Here is a 21,538-nt window from a genome sequence, read left to right on the forward strand (position 1 = left end):
GAGAAATTCTTCACAATTTCTTTGACACAGAAAGTTGACTATTCTTTCCTATACCAGGAGTATTCATGAAACATTAGTTCATACTGCCAGGCTACAGCCCCATAAATGACTGACTGCTCAAGTCTATTTCTGCCATTCAAGACAAACTGAAGGTTGTTGACCAGTCTTTTGTAGAAATATGATCTATAGCAATGCTCTTACATGAAAGGTATAAACAATTTTACATATTTCAGAAATTGTAAGTGATGAAAGTCTTCAAATACAAATTTCCATTTTATTTATATATAAAAATATATTATCTAAAATTAGGCTAGAAACAGAATTCTCCACAGTGACTTCAGTTTTAGTGAATTTATTTCTACAATTTTAAATAATTTCAAACAACAACTTCAAAAACAATTTTCTAGAAATCCTCATTTGTATGTAAAATTAGTTTATATGGAATTGGATATAAGATACCATTCCCCTTCAGAAAATATTAGACTAACCTCAAATTCTCTTTCGAGGCTTTTTTTTTGCCAGAGCTGTGGCTTGAACTCTGGGCCTGGGCACTGTCCCTGAGCTCCTTTGCTCAAAGCTAGCACTCTACCACTTGAGCAACAGCACAACTTCCAGCTTTATCTGTGATTAATTGAGATAAGAGTCTCATAGACTTTCCTGCCCTGGCTGGAGTAGCTAGGATTACAGGCGTGAGCCACTGGTGCCCAGCTCAAGGCAATTTTATTTATTTATTTATTTTTATTTTTTTTGAAAAATTTTTTGGTCCGGTCGTGGGGCCTGAACTCTGGGCCTGGGCGCTGTCCTTCAGCTCTTCAGCTCAAGGCTAGCGCTCTACCACTTGAGCCACAGCGCCACTTCCGGTTTTTTTCTTTTTGCTTATGTGGTGCTGAGGAATAGAACCCAGGGCCTCAGGCATGCAAGGCAAGCGCTCTACCACTGAGCCACCTTCCCAGTCCTCAAGGCAATTTTTTTTAATTTAATTTAATTTTATTTGTGAACATACTGTACAGAGGGGTTACAATTACATGGGCAGGATAATGCGTACATTTCTTACCAAGCATTGCAGCCTCCTCCTTTGGTTTACCCTTCACATCCCTTCCCAGCCTCCCCCCTCCCCCCCAATCCCAATCCTTCTCCTTCCCCCCCTCCCTCCCCCCCCATGCCCCCCCCTCCCGCACCGACGTTGTAAAGCTCGTTTTGGACATGACAACTTGTACTTCTCATTGTTGCAACAGGTCCGCCTGTATCCTTAAACAACTGGTTTTTCCCCATCTCCTCCACAAGTTATACTGACATGAAATACAGTGAAAGCAGGGGTTATACTGTGGGGGAGGGACATACAAAGCAACAAAGAGATAATCTTATAAATGCGTTAGAAACACATGCATGAAAGAAAAAAACATTAAAATACATATCTAAGGGTTCATTTTCCTGACATCACATTATCTGACCTTTTCCGCTTGACTCATACATATACTAGATATTGCAAATAAGGGAAACCATGGGACCTATGTTTCTTTGGGCCTGGCTTACTTCACTTAATATAATTTTTTCCAAGTTTTTCCATTTCCTAACAAATGGGGCAATGTCATTCTTTCTGATGGAGGCATAGAATTCCATTGTGTATATATACCACATTTTCTTGATCCATTCATCTACGGAGGGGCATCTGGGTTGGTTCCATATCTTAGCTATGGTAAATAATGCTGCAATAAACATTGTTGTGCTGGTAGCTTTAGTGTGGTCTTGTTTGTAAACATTTGGGTAAATGCCCAAAAGTGGGATTGCTGGGTCATAGGGGAGTTCTATGTGAAGTCTTTTGAGGAACCTCCATACTGCTTTCCAAAGTGGTTGAACAAGTTTACATTCCCATCAACAATGAAGTAAGGTTCCTTTCTGTCCACATCCCCTCCAGCATCTGTTGTTGTTAGAGTTCTTGATTTTTGCCGTTCTAACTGGGATGAGGTGATATCTCAATGTTGTTTTGATTTGCATTTCTTTTATGGCGAGGGATGTTGAACATTTCTTCATGTGTCTATTGGCCATCCTTCTTTCTTCTTCAGAGAAGTTTCTCTTTAAGTCTTTCCCCCACTTATTTATTGGGCAGTTGTTTCTTTGAGGATTTGTTGGTGGGGGGTTTAATTTTTTGAGTTCCAAGTATATTTTAGATATGAGACCCTTGTCCGTTGTATGGCTAGTAAGATCTTTCTCCCAATCCGTGGGCTTTCTATTGATCTTGCTAGCTATGTCATTTGCCCTGCAGAAGCTCTGCAACTTTATGCAATCCCATTTGTCCAACCTTTCTTTGATTTGTTGTGTTTCCGGGTCTCTATTCAAAAAATTTCGGCCTGAGCCAAGGAGACCTAGGGTTTCTCCTATTCCATCCTGTAATGTTTTCAGAGTGTCTGCTTTGACTTCAAGGTCTTTGATCCATTTGGAGTTGATTCTGGTTCAGGGTGATATATAAGGATCTAGCTTTAGTTTTCTACATGTAGTTAACCAATTTTGCCAGCACCATTTACTGAAGAGGCTGTCTTTCTTCCATTCTATTGTTTTAGCTCCCTTATCGAAGATTAGATGGCTATAGGTCTGTAGGTTCATTTCTGGGTTTTCAATTCTATTCCATTGGTCCTGAGGTCTGTTCTTATGCCAATACCAAGCTGTTTTGATTACTATGGCTTTATAGTAGAGTTTGAAATTTGGTATTGATATTCCTCCAGCAGTGTTCTTTCTGTTGAGGAGCGTTTTTGCTATTCGGGGTCTTTTATTGTTCCATATGAATTTTTGGATTGCCTCTTCTATTTCCTTGAAGAATGAGGTTGGAATTTTGATAGGTATTGCATTGAATTTGTAGATAGCCTTGGGAAGTATTGCCATTTTCACGATGTTAATCTTTCCAATCCAGGAGCATGGGAGGTTTTGCCATTTTTTTAGTTCTGTGTTGATTTCCTTTTTCAAGATTTTAAAGTTTTCATCATAGAGGTCCTTCACTTCTTTAGTTAATTCCTAGGTATTTTATTTTTTGTGGGGCTATTACAAATGGAGTTGCTTTCCTAATTTCAGCCACACTTTTCTCATTGTTGGCATACAGAAAAGCCATTGATTTTTGGGGGTTAATTTTATAACCTGCTACTTTGCCAAAGTTTTGAATCAGCTCCTCAAGGCAATTTTAATTACAAGCCTTTACCTTCTCCTGTAGGATGTGCTGTTGTTAAAAAATGTATTAATAAAATAATTAAATTCCCACATGTGATCATAATTTTATGGGGTTTTTTTGTTGTTGTTTTTTGGTTGGTCTTAGGGCTTGAACGCTGTCCCTGTGCTCTTCAGCTCAAGGCGACCACTCTACTGCTTGAGTTACAGCGCCCCTTCTGACATTCTAGTGGTTTATTGGAGTTAAGAGTCTCACACAGACTTTCCTGCCTGAGATCCTCAGGCCTCAGTCTCCTGAGTAGCTAGGATTACTGGTACCTGGCTGTGATTATAATTTTAAAAAGAAAGAAATTTGCCTGTGAACAAGAATGAATGACCTATGTGAGAGAACACATATAGGGGAATGGGATGGAGGCATGAGGAGAGATGGCCTAGGGGAAGAACAAGCTCGAGGTTCTTGAGGGAATGGAACCTCTTTAACAAACCAAAGAACACTAAGGGATATTTAGGAATCAGACTTCACAGTAAATTTGATGCTAGATAGGACTGTAACAAGATAGACAAAAGCACAGAAGAAGATTCTAGAGTTTATGTCACAGGATAAATGAAACTCTGCTGGTTTTATTTTTAATTAATTTTTTTTTTTTGCCAGTCCTGGGGCTTGAACGTTCAGGGTCTGAGCACTGTCCCTGAGCTTCTTTGACTAGAGACTAGCACTCTACCACTTGAGCCACAGCTCTACTTTTTCTGCTTATGTGGTACTGAGGAATTGAACCCAGGGCTTCATGCATGCTAGGCAAGCACTCTACCACTAAGCCACATTCTCGGCCTAATTAGTTTTTTTAAATACATATTTTTATTGTAAAAATACTGTACAGAGGGTTACAGTTACATAAGTAATGAGTACATTTCCCATTGAGCATTGTTATCCCCCACTTTGTTTTTCTCCTACATCCTTTCCCTTCCCCCTCCAACTCCTCCCCGCCAAGTTGTAAAGTTTGTTTTCAACATAGTGTCTTATACATCTCATTGTTACAATGGGTCAACCTGTATCCTTGTGAAAACAGGTTAAGGGATGTAAAGTTTGACCTGGATCACTATTTCAGACAATTATGGCATAGAAAGGATTGCAGAAGGGAGAGGAAAAGTTCTTGAATCTTTAATAGCCACTTAATATTCAGCTGTTTGGATGCAACATTATCTGTTGAACTATATTAGCACAGCACTTTTATGCTATTTACGCTATTTTTGCCATTAAAAACAAACATTTGTATATACATCTTTGTATCTCTGATTTTTTAAAAAAGCATAGTTTATCATGGAAAAAATGTGAACATACACCAAAGTAGACAAGATACAACAAAGATCCATGTACCTTTCACCTAACTTAGAAGTGACCAGTTTTGGTTAGTCTTTTTCTCTCTCCTATTAATTTCAAATTCCAGGTATTAGTCTATTGATTTTTTTTTTGTTTTGTTTTTGTCGGTTGTGGGGCCTGAACTCTGGGCATGGGCGCTGTCCCTGAGCTCTTCAGCTCAAGGCTAGCACTCTACTACTTGAGCCACAGTGCTACTTCCAGCTTTTTCTGCTTATGTGGTACTGAGGAATCAAACCCAGGGCCTCATGCATGCAAGGCAAGTACTCTACCACTGAGCCACTGTCCCAGCCCTAGTCTCTCGATTTCTTGAAGTTGAATTTTTTGTGTGTGTGGCCCTGGGGACTGAACCCATGCCTTGAGTATGGTAGGTACGTGCTCTACCATTGAGCTACATCCCCAGATTGAAAGTGAAGTCTTAACTATAGACTTAACTGTAGAACTATTAGGTTCCAAATGAGAAACCTCTCTCTCTCTCTCTCTCTCTCTCCTTCCCTTCCCTTCCTTTCATGTGCCAATGCTGTGGCTTGAACTCAGGGCCTCACTCTCTCACATGGCATTTTTTCGATAGTTGATTGGAGATAAGCATCTCTTGGATTTGTCTACCCAGGCTGGCTTTGAATCATGATCTTAGGATTACAGGTGTGAGCCACCAATGCCTGGCCAAACTAACATGTTCTTTAAAAAATATTTTTGGTTTAATTTTGTCAGGATCACATCTAGAAAGATTGTATAAATTTTCACTTTCACTCACTGTGCATGAGAATGCTGGTATGATTGTACTCTGATCTGCATTGACCTTTCATTGTAACACGCATACATACAGAGGCACATACTCATGTGCACACATGTTTGGCCAACTTGACAGGGGAAGGCGCATTCTTTATATACTTTTGTTGGTTTATACTGAGAAAGTATCAGAGAAGCAAACCCTCCTGAAAGGACTTAGAAAATGGCTGACATGGCTGGGCATTGGTGCCTCACGCCTGTAATCCTAGCTACTCAGGAGGCCGAGATCTGAGGGTCGAGGTTCAAAGTCAGTCCTGGCAGGAAAGACCGTGAGACTCTTATCTCCAATAAACCACTCAGAAAACGGGAAGTGGCGCTGTGATTCATGTGGTAGAGCACTAGCCTTGAGCTGAAAAGCTAAGGGACAGCACCCAGGCCCAGAGTTCAAGCCCCATACCTGACAAAACAAACAAACAACAAAACAAAACAAAACACCAAGAAAATGGCTAACATCTGTGGGAGTGGGGAGGTATGTCTTTCCAGCTATGCTGGGACCAGCCCCTAGAGCATGGAGAAACTTGGGAACTCTCCTGCCTCATCTAGTGGACATCCACCAGGGGTCAGGATGGGGCTAGAGATCAGGCTGGTGGGAGAGGGTAGGCTGGACCACAGCCAGACATTGTATTTCCTTTGTCTGGCGATTGCTGGCAGGACGCATTGCTCCTGTCTGCTTATCAGATCATGATTCCAGAATATTCTGCAAGGCTGTTTTTCCTTGTCTGTCTCCGCCTCTCACTGCTTGCTGAAAAGGGAGACTGGCTGGCAGAAACTACATTTGGATTATGAGAAGTGGATTTTGCTTTCTTTCTGAACACGTTTCTGTGGGACTGAGTTTAATATGAAGCAGAAAATTTTAACTGGTATTATGGGCTAAAGAACCAAAGAACAGCTCAAAAAGACTGTGAACCCCTTGAAACTGGGCAAAGAGGATAGCATATTGTTTACTCCCACTTTAGGGAGAGAAGAATAGCTATGAGATCCATATGCCCCAAAGTCTAGTATCTTCTGATATCTATCCTCCTTTCTAAATCCTCTGCTTCCTATGATGATTGTGAAGAGAGTAGGCATTGGAAAAAGCGTATTCTTGGGGGCCAGGCTAAGGGAGTGGACCTTCGTCATCATGCAATGGGAAAGAGCCTGGATTTTCCCTGGGATGTGATAGAGTAGAGAAGGAGAGTGGGCAATCCTCAACTTCCTGGACACCTAATGGGGCCATACTGGATTTGTGCACATCCTCACGCTGTACAAGGTGTGCAAAGGTGTGTAGCTTAAATGATTGGTGGATAAGAGGAGGATCAGGGAAGGAAGGCTGATAACAGGCCAATGATCTGGAAGCCTGTACCTTTGATCCCTGGGTGGTAGACTATTTAAGATATCAATTAGGGGGCTGAGAATGTGGCTTAGTGGTAGAGTGCTTGCCTAGCATGCATGAAGCCCTGGGTTGATTCCTCAGTACCCACATAAACAGAAAAAGCTAGAAGTTGTGCAGTGGCTCAAGTGGTAGAGTGCTAGCCTTGAGCTAAAGAAGCTCTGGGACAGTGCCTAGACTCTGAGTTCAAGCCCTAGGACTAGCAAAAAAAAACAACACACAAAAAACAAACAAACAAAAAACAACAAAAAAAGAGAGATGTCAATAAGGTAACAACAAGCTAGGTCTTCGTCCCTCCTTCCCTCCCTCCCTCCCTCCCTCCCTCCCTCCCTCCTTCCTTCTTTCCTTCCTTCTTCCCTCCCTTTCTCCCTTCTCTCCTCCTCTTCCTCCTCTTCCACCTCTTCCTTCTTCTTCTTCCCTTCCCTCTCTCTCCCTCCCCCCTCTCTTTTCTTTGCTAGTAGTAGAGCTTGAACTCATAGCCTGGTACTATCCTTTGTTCCTTTGTTTGCTCAAGGCTGTTGCACTACCATTTGAGCCACAACTCCACTTCTGCTTTTTTTTGGGGGGGGGTCCAGTCGTGGGGCCTGAACTCTGGGCCTGGGCGCTGTCCCTCAGCTCTTCAGCTCAAGGCTAGCGCTCTACTACTTGAGCCACAGTGCCACTTCCAGCTTTTTTCTTTTTGCTTATGTGGTGCTGAGGAATCGAACCCAGGGCCTCAGGCATGCAAGGCAAGCGCTCTACCACTGAGCCACCTTCCCAGCCCCATACTTCTGTTTTTTTTTTTTTTTTTAATTAATTGGAGATAGGAGTCGCACAGATTTTTCTTGCCCAGGCTGACTTTGAACTGCAGTCCTCAGATCTCAGCCTTCTAAGTAGCTAAGATTACAGGCATGAGACATCAGTTTCTAGCTTCCAGACAAGCTTCTTATTAGGGGCACAGCTATTAAGTCTTTTTTTTTTCTTCCCAGTATAACTTGTTCTAGTTCTTTATCCCTGTGCAAGCATGAATGAGAGGTGGGATTAGGATCCATGATGCTCTTAGAGCAATGAAGGCTTACTGTGCAGCAGAAAGGGAACCTGGAGAGCTAAGGGTTGAGGCCAGAGTCCAGCAATCAGACCCCTGAGCATGCCCCAAATCCCAAAGCAGTGCTTCAATATATCTATAATAATGGCTTATACTTATGCATAAAGGTAGCCTGAAGATACTGCACACTGTGACCATTATCCATGAAGAGAAGGCAGCTAGCAGCAGCCTGGTGGTTAAATGACAATTATGCATGTGTGAGTACAGGATATTTAGCCTCAGACTTTTGGACTCTGAGTTTTAGTGCTTCCTCTTGACTCAGAATTCACTCTCTTATTTCTCAAGGTGGAATTTCACCTCTTGCAGCTGCAACGGCTGCTTCTCACAGAACTTCCTTATTAAGTAGGAAACAAGCAGGTGTTAGGCTGATTAACATCTCATTGACTCTCTTGGATGAAAATAGAAAAATCGAAAAAAATATTTAAAAAGTGACATCTTCGAAGAAAGATGGGAACAACTATTAAAATGACATGCCAAAAATAAATGAAAGAGACAGGCCTGTAATCCTAGATACTCAGGAGGTGAGATCTGTAGAGGTTCCAAGCCAGCCCAGGCAGGAAAGTCCATGAAACACTTATCTCCAATTAATTACTAAAAACAAAAAGCAAGGGGCTGGGAAGGTGGCTCAGTGGTAGAGTACTTGCCTTGCATTCATGAGTCCCTGGGTTCGATTCCTCAGCACCATATAAGCAGAAAAAGCCAGAAGTAGTGCTATGGCTCAAGTGGTAGAGCTCTAGCCTTGAGCTGAAGAGTTGAGGGACAGCACCCAGGTCCAGAGTTCAGGCCCCACGACCGAGAAAAACAAAACAAAACAAAAAGCAAGTCAGAAGTGGAGCTGGGGCTCAAGTGGTAGAGAGCTAGTCTTGAACAAAAAAATCTCAAGGACAGCATCCAGGCTCTAGGTTCAAGCTCCAGGACCAGCACATACACAAAATAGCTGGGTGTGAACTATGCTTCAACTGGTAGACTGCCGTCAGCCTTTAGTGATTAAGCTAAGAGACATTGTCTAGGTCCCAAGTTCAGGCCCCAAGGCCCCAATACTGTACACACACACACACACACACACACACACACACACACACACACACGGTTTCTGTGTCTGTGAAATCCATTTCCAGGTAAAGAAGCCTCTTCCTCTTCCTTGTGGAGCCGGCAGGTACCCAACTCCTTTTCTGTGAATTCTTTCAGACACAGTGATGGTAGGCTCAGATCTTGTTCCTTGTATTTCAGGTCCTCCTGGGCAGAGCTGCCCTTGACCTAAATTTGTCCCTGTACAAGCATTCATACCATGAGGTCAGTTTTCCTGAGTATGCTCCTGTTCTATTGGGTGAGAGATAGAAGATGGCACCACCTTGGACAGTTCTGACTTTACACAGCTGGCAGCTCCAGAGAAGGAGTGTGGAAGGGTATGTGGGGAGGGCTCCAAAGCCAGGCCTGAATGCTGTGGTTGCTTGAAGATGCCATGATCACTTGCCCCCAGAAGAAGGTGCCATAAGGCTCTGGATTTTTCCCATTTTGCAGATGAGGTGGGAGATAATAATAACTGATACTTTCCTGAAGGCTTTCTGTGCCCTCAGACCTGTACTGTTCTAAATTTGTAGTTTCTCATTTAATCCTCCATAACTCAATGACATAGGTACTATTATTATCTCAATTTTCCAGATGAGCACATTAGATGAGGTTGGTGATTATGTCCGAGATCAGTGGTTCTCAAATTTTAGCATAAAATAAAGTCATTTGGAGAGCTTGTTAAAACAGTGCTATGACTTCTTCCTATTTGTGTTTCTTGATGTTGCTGGGGCTGATAGGTGCTTTGCCCAGCTATTGGTTGAGATGGAGTCACGTCAATTCCTTCTTGCCTAAGTTGGCCGTGAGCAGCAATCCTCCATCCCTGCCTCCCAAGTAGCTGGGATTGTTTGAGTCACTGCAGTCTTACCTTTCCTTTTCCTTTGTGTGCTTGTACCAGAGCTTGAACTCAAGATCTCACACTCTCCCCTCATCTTTATTTATTTATTTAGTGCCTGTACTGAAGCTTGAATTCAAGGCCTCCCGTTCTCCCATACCTGGCATTTTACCACATGAGCCATGCATCTAGTCTGACATCTTGCTGGTTAATTGGAGATGGAGTCTTGCACACTTTTTTTTTTTTGTCGGCTGTGTGGCTTGAACTCTGGGCCTGGGCACTGCCCCTCAGATCTTCAGCCTAAGGCTAGTGCTCTGTGAGCCACAGCACCGTTTCCAGTTTCCTGGTGGTTTATTGGAGATAAGAGTCTCATAGACTTTTTTGCCTGGGCTGGCTTTGAACTGTGATCCTCATATCTCAGCCTCCTGAGTAGCTAAGATTACAGGCATGAGCCAACAGTGCCTGGCTCTTGCAAACTTTGCAGCCTAGACTGGCTTCAACCCTCCATCCTTCCAGGTCTCAGCCTTCTAAGTAGGTAGAATTACAGCTGGTGCTTGTTTTTGTTTTTGTTTTTGTTTTTTGAGCTGGGGTCCCTCTATGTAGCACAGGCTAGCCTTGAACTCTCGATCTTCTTGCCTCTATTCTCAAGTGCTGGGCCTTACATCCAGCATGCACCAGTATGCACTACCATACCCAGCAACATTTACATTTCTTGGAAGTGGAGGAGAAACTCATGTGGTAGAACACCAGCCTTGAGTGATAAAGCCAAGCAAAAACACAAAGCCCTGAGTTTAAGCCCTAGTTACAAAAGCAACCAACCAACCAATCAAATGAAAAACCCTGCATTTTCAACAAGTTCCCAGGTGACCAGTTTAGATTGTTGCTACTGGACCAAGAACCTCACTCGGAGAACCACTGAGCCATGTCCACAGAGCAGCAGCTTTAGTTTCTAAAGCCTATGCCCCTTTTTTTTTCATGCCCAGACTGGGGCTTGAACTCCAGGCCCAGGCACTGTCCCTGAGCTTTTTAGTTCAAGGATAGCACTCTATCCACTTGAGCCACAGTACCATTTCTGACTTTATTTGGAGATTAATTGGACTTTCCTGCATCTGCTAGCTTGTAACCTTGATCTTCAGATCTTAGCCTCCCGAGTAGCTAGGGTTGCAGGCATCCATCACCAGGTCAAGCTCAGCTTTTACTAATTAATTGGAAATGAAGTATGGAAGTAGATTTTTCTGCCAGGGCTGACTTCAAACTGTAAGCTTTCTGATCGAAGCTTCCTGAATAGCTAGGATTCTAGGCACAAGCGTCTTTGATGCCTGGCCCGATTACTGGTATTTTGACAGACGTTTTTTTTCCCTTGGCAAACACCTGCTCCAGAACACTTATTCTGGAAGTGTTGAAAGTGACCATGAGCATCGATCATCGATATATCATCATCCTTTCCTTGGAGATGGGCTTCCCTTCTCCTCCAGCTACCACTTATCACCCTTGCTGATAAGCACAGAGAAAAAAGAGTGAAGTAACTGACATTACATTAATGTAACAGCAAAGTCTTTGGGCTGGACTGAGGGGTAATGTGACCGTGTTTTCTATCGTGGGTATTGTGAATATTGGAACCCTAGTACCTTAGACAGCGTCTCCAGTGAAGCTCCCACTGCCAAAGGCCATCATTTCATCTTTAATAAATTAAGCATTAGACTAAGCACATTAGAAGGCCAAATGACTCATTTCTATTTCTGGCCTTCAGACACCAAGTGACAGTGGTGACCTCAGACTGTGGACAGGAAGGATAGTTTAAGAACTGGCAGCAATGGAATGGGTCCCCAACACCCCCTCAGGAGACTCCTGAACAACTTTGGAAGGGTTTGTGGCAGTATACACCTTGAGTGATGGCACACAGATCTTATCCTTGTTCTTGATTCAGTTTGGCTTCTGGGCCTGTGTCACCATGAGCTACCCTTTGCTCTACCCACTTTTGCTATATTCTCACCAGTTTCTAGTATCTATTCAAATGGCATGAACTTTGGTTCTCCCTAGAATGCTGCAGGACTGGATCTCACCGCAGCTCAGGAAGACATATCTGTACATTGAAATAAGCTCATGCCCGTGATCCTAATACTCAAGCTTGAACTCAGGGTCTTGAGCTCTTCCTTAGCATTTTCTGCTCAAGGCTGGTGCCATTCTTTCATTTCTGACATTTTTCTGGTTAGCTGGAGGCAAGAGGTTCTAAGACTTGTCTGCCCAAAGTGGCTTTGAATCAAGTTCCTCAGATCTCAGCCTCTTGAATAGTTAGGATTATAGGGGTGAGCCCCTAGTGCTTGGTGAGACTCCATTTTCTTTTAAAATGAGTGCAATCATATCTCACCGAGTATTGAGAGAATGAAATCATACAACCTGGGTAAGTACTTGAGAGTGTGCGCTAACACGAGTGTTCTAGTGAGAAGTTCTTGGGCCTGGCTTCTCTTCCTCCCATTTTGCTAGCTCCAAGCAGTTAGTCTAGGGAGCTACTTGGCAGACCATCTGGCCAGCAGCCTTAGTTTCTAGACTCCCTTACCTCTTGGAAGCTCTGGTTGGCTATTTCCAATTACTAGCACTCTACGTGGAGTCTCATCATAGGAAGTAGGTTGCAAGACCGTAGATAGGGCTGGGGAAGAGGGTGAGGGTACCTACCACCTTCCCCCACCTTTAGGATGGGAATGGATTCAAATCCTCCCTCCTGTCCCAGCTACCCAAGTCCCCACGGAGTTTTCACTCTCCCCTACCTGCCAGGAAGGAGGCAGGACTGAGTGTCCGGCGCTGGTTTATGCATGGCCTTAGATTGTCAGAAAAAAAAGGTGGGGGGGACTGCTTTGTAAGCAGAAAATGGAGGAATTAAAACACAACATATTGACTTCCAACCCTGACTCTCTGAGCCTTCTCTTGGATACAGATGGAAACTAGGCTATCAGTCCTGACTTGGGGCTTGAACTCAGGGCCTGGGCACTGTCCACTTAGCTCTCCCCTTCCCCTCCCATCCATTGCTCTGCTTCTGTTCAAGGCTGGAGCTCTATCATTTGAGCCACAGCTCTACTTCAAGCTTTGGTAGTTAATTGGAGATAAGTGTCTCATGGACTTTTCTGTCCAGGCTGGCTTTGAACTTCAATCCTCAGATCTCACTCAGCCTCCTGATTAGCTAGGAGCAGCAGTGCCTGGCAGAGTCTGATGATTCTTGATCATGGAGAAGTCTTGTCCAGCAGGGCAATGATTTCACAGAGTTTCAGAGTTATGGAAATACACCATTGGAGAGAATCTCACACAGTCAGGGGATAAACCAGAAGGGACTGAGAAGCGTGATTTGTACCAATCACAGATGGTTCTTAGACACAATAAATAGGATTTGAGTGGTAAGTACTTACAAGATGCTCCCATGGTGCTCTTCCTTGAGTTTTATGCATTTTAGTATCTTGATGAATGACAGCATAAAAGGGGTAGTCAGCAGCCTGGAGGAAGCATTTGTGGAAGGAGCAGCCTGTGTACAGCCCGGGCTGCAGGACAGGTGGGAAGCAGCACAAGCAGAAGGCATATGCAAGGAGCTGTATCAGTGCCCAACATGGCACAGTCAGTGTCTTGGTGCCTATATCAACAGCCTCCAGGAGTGTCTGGCTTTAGGATTTTCCCCATGAAAATGACTCTACTAATTCATGTCTGTGTTGTGTGTACTTTTCTTTCCTGCATGGATAAGGGCCAATGCATCACCTAAGACCCGGTGCTCAAGCTGCCTGCCCCTTCCAGACTCCCACAAGAGGAAGCGATGTCTGCTTGTAGTCACTCTCAAGTCCTCCACTATTGCCCTCTGCTGGATGGTTGTGTTCTCACACACTACACACCCTCCTTGCCTTGCAGCAGCTTTGGATGTGGCTCACCATGGTCGTCTTCCTGAGTCTCTCTCCATTCAGGACACTTCTAGTTTTCTTTTCTACTGCTCTGACTCCTTTCTGGCTTCCTTTTCTCCCCCGCTTAACCCTCCAGAAGCATTTCTGTGTTAGTCTGGGTCTGGGCAGGAAAATGATTCCACACAAGGCATTTCAAACAGAGGGGGTACTCAGGGAATAGTTTTCGGCAGCTTGAAAGGCTGGAAGAGCAAAGGGAGATATCTGTGGTAGTCAGATGTGGCAAGCCCAGGAAGCAGCTACCGCTTTTGGGATGAGGACAGAAGAGAAGAGGTGGTGCCTCCAGGTTCAGAGGAGTAGCCTGCATGGGTCAGAGAAGCCTGAATGGTCAGGCTTTCAAGGTGGGATGTGCTGTGATAATCCATGGGCTTCTGGGATTAAGTTCAGTTGTAGCTGGGGGTCCTAAGATTCAGGCAAGCACAAGCCTACTTGACTCTCTTTCTTTCTTTCTTTCTTTCTTTCTTTCTTTCTTTCTTTCTTTCTTTCTTTCTTTCTTTCTTCCTTCCTTCCTTCCTTCCTTCCTTCCTTCCTTCCTTCCTTCCTTCCTTCCTTCCTTCCTTCTCTTTCTTTCTTTCTTTCTTTCTTTCTTTCTTTCTTTCTTTCTTTCTTTCTTTCTTTCTTTCTTTCCTTGGGCACTATCCCTCAGCTCTTCAACTCAAGGTGAGTTCTCTACCACTTGAGCCACAGTGCCACTTCCAGTTTTCTGGTGGATAGTTGGAAATAAGAGTCTCACAGACTTTCCTGCCTGGGCTGGCTTTGAACCATGATCCTCAGATCTCAGGCTCCTGAGTAGCTAGGATTACAGCCGTGAGCCACCAATGCCCAGCTTTGACTCTGTTTCTATGTGTCTCATGGACTAAGAAATGTTCTCTAGTTCTCTCTCTCTCTCGTTCTCTCTCTCTCTTTCTCTCTGCCAGTCTATGTGTGTGAGTAGTGGAGATTGAACTCAGAATTTTATGCTCTTGCTTGGCATTTACCACTCAAGGCTGGTGCTCTACCACTTGAGACACACCTCCACTTATAGCTTTTTTTGGGGGGGGGGGTCCAGTCGTGGGTCTGAACTCTGAGCCTGGGCGCTGCCCCTCAGCTCTTCAGCTCAAGGCTAGTGCTCTATCACTTGAGCCACAGCCCCACTTCCGGCTTTTATTCCCCTGCGTATGTGGTGTTGAGGAATCGAACCCAGGGCCTCAAGTTGCAAGGCAAGCGCTTTACCACTGAGCCACCTTCCCAGCCCCACTTATAGCTTTTAAAAAAATGGCTGGGCTTATTTGCCCAGGCTAGCTTTGACTCATAATCTTCCTAACTTAGCCTCCTGAGTAGCTAGAATTATGGACATGGACCACTAGCACCTAGCTGGTACTGGGTTTGACATCAGGACCTTACTAGGAAAGTGTGATACAGAATAGGATACTACTTCCTGGACACTGAGCTGTGGGATCCACCTACTTTTAGGCTTTCTGTAGTCACTGGGATCATAGGCTACTGTAATCAGGGTTGGGAATGGAGTCTCAAGAGTTTTTCTACGTGGGCTGGCTTTGAACCTCAATCTTCCCATTCTCAACCTCCCCACTAGCTAGAATTAGAGGCATGAGCCACCAAGACATTGATTTTTAAAAATTTCCTCCACTCCCCATGCTGGGACTAGAACCTGGTGCCTTCTGTATGTTAGGCAGACACCTTACCACTGAGTTACACCCCCCAGTTCTCTTTTTTAAAAATATTGTTTAAATGATTGAAAAATGAAAAGAATTATCTCCTGTCACAAGAAAATTATTTTAAATGTCAAATTCCAGTGTCCACAAACAAATATATTTTCATTTATACATGTTTTGTGGCTGCTCTTGACTACATTGTCAGAATTGAGCAATTGTAACAGAGACCACATGGATTTCAGAGGCTAACATACAATATCCTGGTTTACAGAAATGTTTGCCGACCCTTAGGAAGACACTAACAGGAGCTAGACACAGAAAGCAGGCTCTTTCTCTCATTTGGTGTCCTGCCATCATGTCCCAGTGCCTCTTGTTAGCAGAATTTAACAGAAAGCCATCTGTCAGGCGAGCTGTTTGCCCTCATTCAGCCCCAGGCCACAGAGTAGGGTGTCTGTGGTGCCAAGATGACAGGTATATGACAGCACAATTTCCAAGCATCTTGCCTTGGCCTTTTCTCTTCTGCCTGAGCCCTTCCTCTCCTAGCAATCATTCTCTCATCTGTGGCTTCAGTGATCACATCTCTGTAGACAGAACGCAGAATCCCAGAATCCATAGCTCCATGCCAGGTTTCTCAGCCTTGCAATTCTAACTGCAGGCTTGGCAACTCTATTTAGCAGCCTTCCCATGATCTCAAAATGACTGTGTCTAGTGCCGGCTGCTGGTGGCTCATGCCTGTAATCCCAGCTACTCATGACACTAAAATCTGAGGATCACAACTGAAAGCCAGCCCAGGCAGAAAAGTCTATGAGACTGTTCTCTCCAGTTAACCACCAAAAAAAGGAAGGAAGTGAAGTTGTGGCTTACATGTTAGAGCATCAGCCTTGGGAATGGAAAATACTAAAGGACAGTTCTTAAGTGCTGAGTTCAAGCCCCAGGACTGACACAAAAACAAAAACAAAATGACTGTGTTCTATAGGTACAATTCATGTTTCCTTTTATGTTTCTTCCTTTTCTTTTGTAGGGGTCCAACTTGTCAAGACTATAGCTACTTTGGTAATTGCTGTTTTGCCTACCAGATGACTCTGGTACACATCCCAAACCCTACAGGACCAAGTTGTTGAGATCATCAGCTGAGCATGGTAAGCAGCCACTGACATCACATCTGAACATCTGGACTGTTTAATAATGGATGTTGGATATACTAAGAGATTTCCTTCCTTCCTTCCTTCCTTCCTTCCTTCCTTCCTTCCTTCCTTCCTTCCTTCCTTCCTTCCTTCCTTCCTTCCTTCCTTCTTTTTTCAGTCACAGAGCTTGAGCTCAGGGTCTGGGCACTATCCTGAGCTCTTTTGCTCAAGGCAAGCACTGTACCACTTTAAGCTACTTTATACCACTTTAAGCACAGCTCCAACTTCTGGTTTTTGAGTGGTTAATTGGAGATAAGAGCCTCATGTTTCTTCCTGGGCTGGCTTTAAACTGAGATCATTCCTTTTTGTGCTGGTACTGAAGCTTGAACTTAGGCCTCATGCTCTTGGCTAACATTTTTTGCTCAAGATTGGGTGCTCTACCACTTCAACCACAGCTTTACTTCTGGATTTTTGCTAGTTAATTGGAGATGAGCATCTCATGGACTTTTCTGTGCAGGCTGGCTTTGAACCTGATTTTCAGATATCAGTCTCGTGAGTACGTAAGATTACAGGTGTAAGTCACTGGCTCCCACCCAATAGTAAGCATTATGGTGAAAAAAAAAGAGATCTAGAAGATGATGCTTTACTAAGTGGTTGGGGGAAGTCTTGTGACATCCAGAGCCCTGGTGTGTTTGTGGGAAGAGCTTTCAGAGACACAGATGCTGTGTTGGCAGCTAGAGCAGCAGGTGGTGGCAGGAAGAAATCCACACGTGGGCTGGAGCACACAGGTGAAGTGAGATACAGGGACTGGTGGGAGAGATGAGGGGTCAGATCCTATGGGAAACAATCTAGATTGGCTTCTAAGTACAGTGGCAGGTCTGGGATGGTGGTGGAGAGTTACCTTTAAATAGACACTTTGTCTACAGAGCAGAGGGAGCCAATCTCAAGAGGACCAGTGACATGGAATGAAGAGGACCAGTAAGGAGGTTGCTGTGAGGAATGGAGAGACAGAGAGAGTTGTTGTAATCATAGGGTTGGATTAGATGGTTAGGTGATGAGGAAACTGAAGGACTGCTCTCAATTTTTGGCTTCCTGAGATGGAAAGATGTAGAAGGAAAGGTTCTGGAGTTGGTGACAATCTGGAGTTCCAGTTTGTAGTTAAGAGATCAGATACCTAGGCTCAAGACCCAGCTCTGTCATTCACTAGCTTGGCCAGTTACTTCATCTCTCTGTGCCTTGGTTTTCTCATTTATAAAATAGGAAGAATCATAGTACTTACCAAAATGATTGTCTGGAGACTAAAAGAATATGTACAAAGTGCTCAGAATAGGTTCTGATGAAGTGTAAAAATGATACTAGCATTATAGATATATAAAAACAAACAAGGTAGAATTAAATCTTTTACTAGGTAAGTGTCTTGCCTTCCCAAGATAATCACTAATCATTATGAGAGAAACAAAGATGGGAGGGGGAAAAGAAGGAAGAAAGGAAGGGAAAGAAGGAAAAAAGAGAGGAAGGAAGGAAGGGAGGAAGGAAGGGAGGAAGAGAAAGGGAGGAAGAAAGAAGGGAAGGGAGAGAGAAGGGAAGGGACAAAGGAATGAAATAGGAAGAAAGGAAAAAAGGAAAAAAGGAAAGGAAAAGGGAGGAAACATATTACATAAACTGTCAGAAAATAGAAGAGGAGGGAGGACTTCCCAATTCATTACTAATTTATTTCATTATTTCATTATTTAATTTTTGAGACAAAATCTTGCTATGTAATCCAGTTTGGATTTGAATTATCTACCTTCCTTCCTCAGTCTCCTGAATTCTAGAAGTACAGGTGTGTATCACCACATTCAGCTCTCCAAATCACTTTATGAAGCTAGAATTAGCTTGGGAGTCAGGAGTGGGAGGCTGGGCAGGGCATAGAGGGTGGAAGAGAGTTCTAGGGATCATGTGGGAATATTATAAAAAGGAAAAAAAAAACTAGCTGGGGGCCGGTGGCTCATGCCTGTAATCCTAGCTACTCAGGAGGCTGAGATCTGAGGATCATGGTTCAAAGCCAGTCCGGGCAGGAAAGTCCGTGAAACTCTTATCTCCAATAAAAAAAATCACCAGAAAACTGGAAATGGCACTGTAGCTCAAGCGGTAGAGCGTTCAGCTTGAGCTGAAGAGCTGAGGGACAGTGCCCAGGCCCAGAGTTCAAGCCCCATGATGACAAAAAAAAAAAAGGAAAAAAAACTACAACCTAATATTTTTCATAAGTATAGACACAAAACCCTTAACAGAATATTAGCAAATAGAATCCAGCAATATATAACACAACACGGCATGAATAACAAAAGATGCAATGGTTATTCAATATTCAAAAAAACCCCAAGCCTGATGTAGTGATGCATGCTTATAATTCCAGCTACTTGGAAAGTGAAGTTAGAGGACAGGGGCCTGCTGGCCAGGACAGAAGAGTGAGATCTAGCTAAACAACAAACTAAAAGCAAAAGGACTGGGAGCATGGCTCAAGAAATAACAGTACTTGGCAAATATGAGGTCCTGGTTTCAATCTCTAGTACCACCAAACAACAATAACAACAACAAAACTATAACAACAGAAACCAATCCATGGACTTTATCATATAAACAATTTGAGGAAGATGTTCATGTTTTCTTCTAAACACTTGAGAGTTTTATGTGTTCAGCTTGTGCTCTGATTTGAGTTAGTTCTTGTGCAGTGTGTGAAGTTTCTGAGAGGCTGACTTAATCAGTACACCTGCTGTTGAGAACCTGAAGGGCCTTGTAGGGAGTGGGTGGCTGGGAGGAGCACAGAGGGTGGAGGAGAGTCCTGGGAATCATCCTTATATTAGATTGTGAAATGAACAATTTACTGATTCTTAGAAAGATAACCCATGACTGGGCAACAGTTTGTAAGCTAGGACTGAGAGTGAGTGTATCTCAGGAAGGAAGGGGGTGGGACAAAGGCTCCTCAGGTCCTCCGTAGGAAGCCTTACAGGCCGTGCTGTGAGTTTTTCCATTAACCAGCCTGCCATTTCTAAGAGCCCATGCTGCATTTGCCTGGTGAGGCCTGGAGGAAGGGGGTGGTTTAGCCAGAAACTCACAGCCTCTTGGTTAGGGTTGAGTTACTTAGAGGAGCAAGGTGGTGCATTTTTGCTGGTGGAGGGATGACCAGAAGTGGTAGCTATGTAAGAATCTGCCTGGGTGGTCAGGGAAGGACTATCCAGGTGCCTGGCTATGGTCTTGGCATGCATGTGATGGCCCAGCCAGCCCTAGTTGTCTCAGTAAAATTGGTAACCTGCTACCTTGCACAGTGGGATCTCAGATTAGGGGGCTGAGGATGGGAAGATGAGGGGAGAGTAGACTCCGGAAGTCCCAGGCAGGTCCAGACTTCTGATCTTTCCTGGGGTAGCATGAAAGATCCCACCACCACTCAATTTTGTAGTTATCCCCTACAGACTATGGGCTATGAGAGCCAGGTGGGGGCCCCCAGGTGAGTCTGGGATTGGGCCTTCTCCAGGCCAGAGGACTGGGGCCAGCCATGTCATGTGGAGGAGCAGAAACTAGGAAGGGAGTGGCCAGTGATCAGTGCCTGGTCTACTTTTAGGGGCTTTACAGTTAACTGACAAGTGTCACCATCAGCTCCATCCCACAGAAGAGGAAAGGGTGTGCAGAGTTGCAGTGATTTCATTCTGTGTTCACATTACCATGTCTATCTTAGTGCTCCTGCATAACCTTTCTGATGATGCTTTGGTAACAACTAACCTAGATACTTTCTGATTTATCCCTATTCAATGTCAGTCATTCTTCCCTGTCTCCCTTATTCATGAATCACATGACCTGGTAGCTACCAATCACCCCAATTTATGTTTTCCCCTAATTAAAAAATTGTCACCAGGAGCTAGTGGCTCAAGCCTATAATCCTAGCTACTCAGCTAGCTGAGATATGAGGATTGAGGTTTGAAGTCAGCTCAAGCAGAGAAGTCCATGAGATTCTTATCTCCAATTAGCTATCAAAAAGCTGGAAGTGGTGCAGTGGCTTAAATGGGAGAGCACCAGCCTTAAGCACAAAAGCTAAGCAAGAATGTGAGAAGCTGAGTCCAAGCTCCAGTAGAAGTACACATACAAAAAAATCAGTTGTCTTTTTTTTTTTTCCTGTCGGTCGTGGGGCTTGAACTCTGGGCCTGAGTGCTGTCCCTGCGTTCTTCAGCTCAAGGTGAGTGCTCTACAGCTTGAGCCACAGCGCCACTTTCGGTTTTCTAGTGGTTTTTATTGGAGATAAGAGTCTCACGGACTTTCTGCCTGGGCTGGCTTTGAACTGTGATCCTCAGATCTCAGACTCCTGAGTAGCTAGGATTACAGGCGTGAGCCACCAGCACCCGGCTTTTTTTTTAAATAAGTTTTTTATTGTGAAAATACCGAGGGGTTACAGTTATATGAGTAAGGTAATGAGTACATTTCTTATCAAGCATTTTTGCCTCCTCCTTTGTTTTCCCCTACCATCCCTTCTCTCCCTCCCACAACTACATTTTCCCCCTCCCCCCTAAATTGTAAAGTTCATTTTTCAACATAGTGTTTTGTACATCTCATTGTTGCAATGGGTCCACCTGTATCCCTATTTAAACAATTTGTGTTTTCCCTTCTGCTAAAATCGGTTGTCTTAAGGACTGGGAGTATAGTTCCGTGGTAGATCAGGACTCGAACTCAGTATCTGACACTTTCACTCATTGGTTGCTGCTATACCACCTGAGCTACACCTCCAACTTCCCAAATTAGCTAGTTATTACAGTATTTTCCATGGCAAAGGAACAATCTAAATGCCCATCAGTAGAGAAATAGTCCAATAATCTAGGTCAGCATTCTCAAATATTTTGGAATCAAGTCTCCTATATATATTCTTAAAATTATAGAGGATTACAAAGAGCTTTTGTTTATGTGAGATATATTTGTCAATATTTTCTTTAGTGGCAATTAAAACTGAGAAATATTTCTTCATTAAGAACAATAAACACGGGGCTGGGAAGTTGGCTCAGTGGTAGAGCGCTTGCCTTGCATGCCTGAGGCCCTGGGTTCAATTCCCAGCACCACATAAGCAAAAAAGCCGGAAGTGGCGCTGTGGCTCAAGTGGTAGAGCACTAGCCTTGAGCTGAAAAGCTGAGGGACAGT

At 43.9% G+C, this 21,538-nt stretch overlaps 1 long non-coding RNA gene across 1 annotated transcript in view; it reads left to right on the forward strand.

The window, feature by feature from the left end:
* LOC138829275 (uncharacterized) overlaps positions 1 to 21,538 on the forward strand; it is a 58,342-nt gene that overhangs the window by 9,362 nt on the left and 27,442 nt on the right. The window contains exon 2 of the long non-coding RNA XR_011372522.1: positions 16,279 to 16,396. This is a non-coding gene — a long non-coding RNA (uncharacterized lncRNA). The remainder of the gene's footprint in view (positions 1 to 16,278; positions 16,397 to 21,538) is intronic.

Source organism: Dipodomys merriami, unplaced genomic scaffold (genome assembly GCF_024711535.1).
Source record: "Dipodomys merriami isolate MVZ:Mamm:240054 unplaced genomic scaffold, mDipMer1.0.p SCAF_1, whole genome shotgun sequence".
Lineage (NCBI taxonomy): Eukaryota > Metazoa > Chordata > Mammalia > Rodentia > Heteromyidae > Dipodomys > Dipodomys merriami.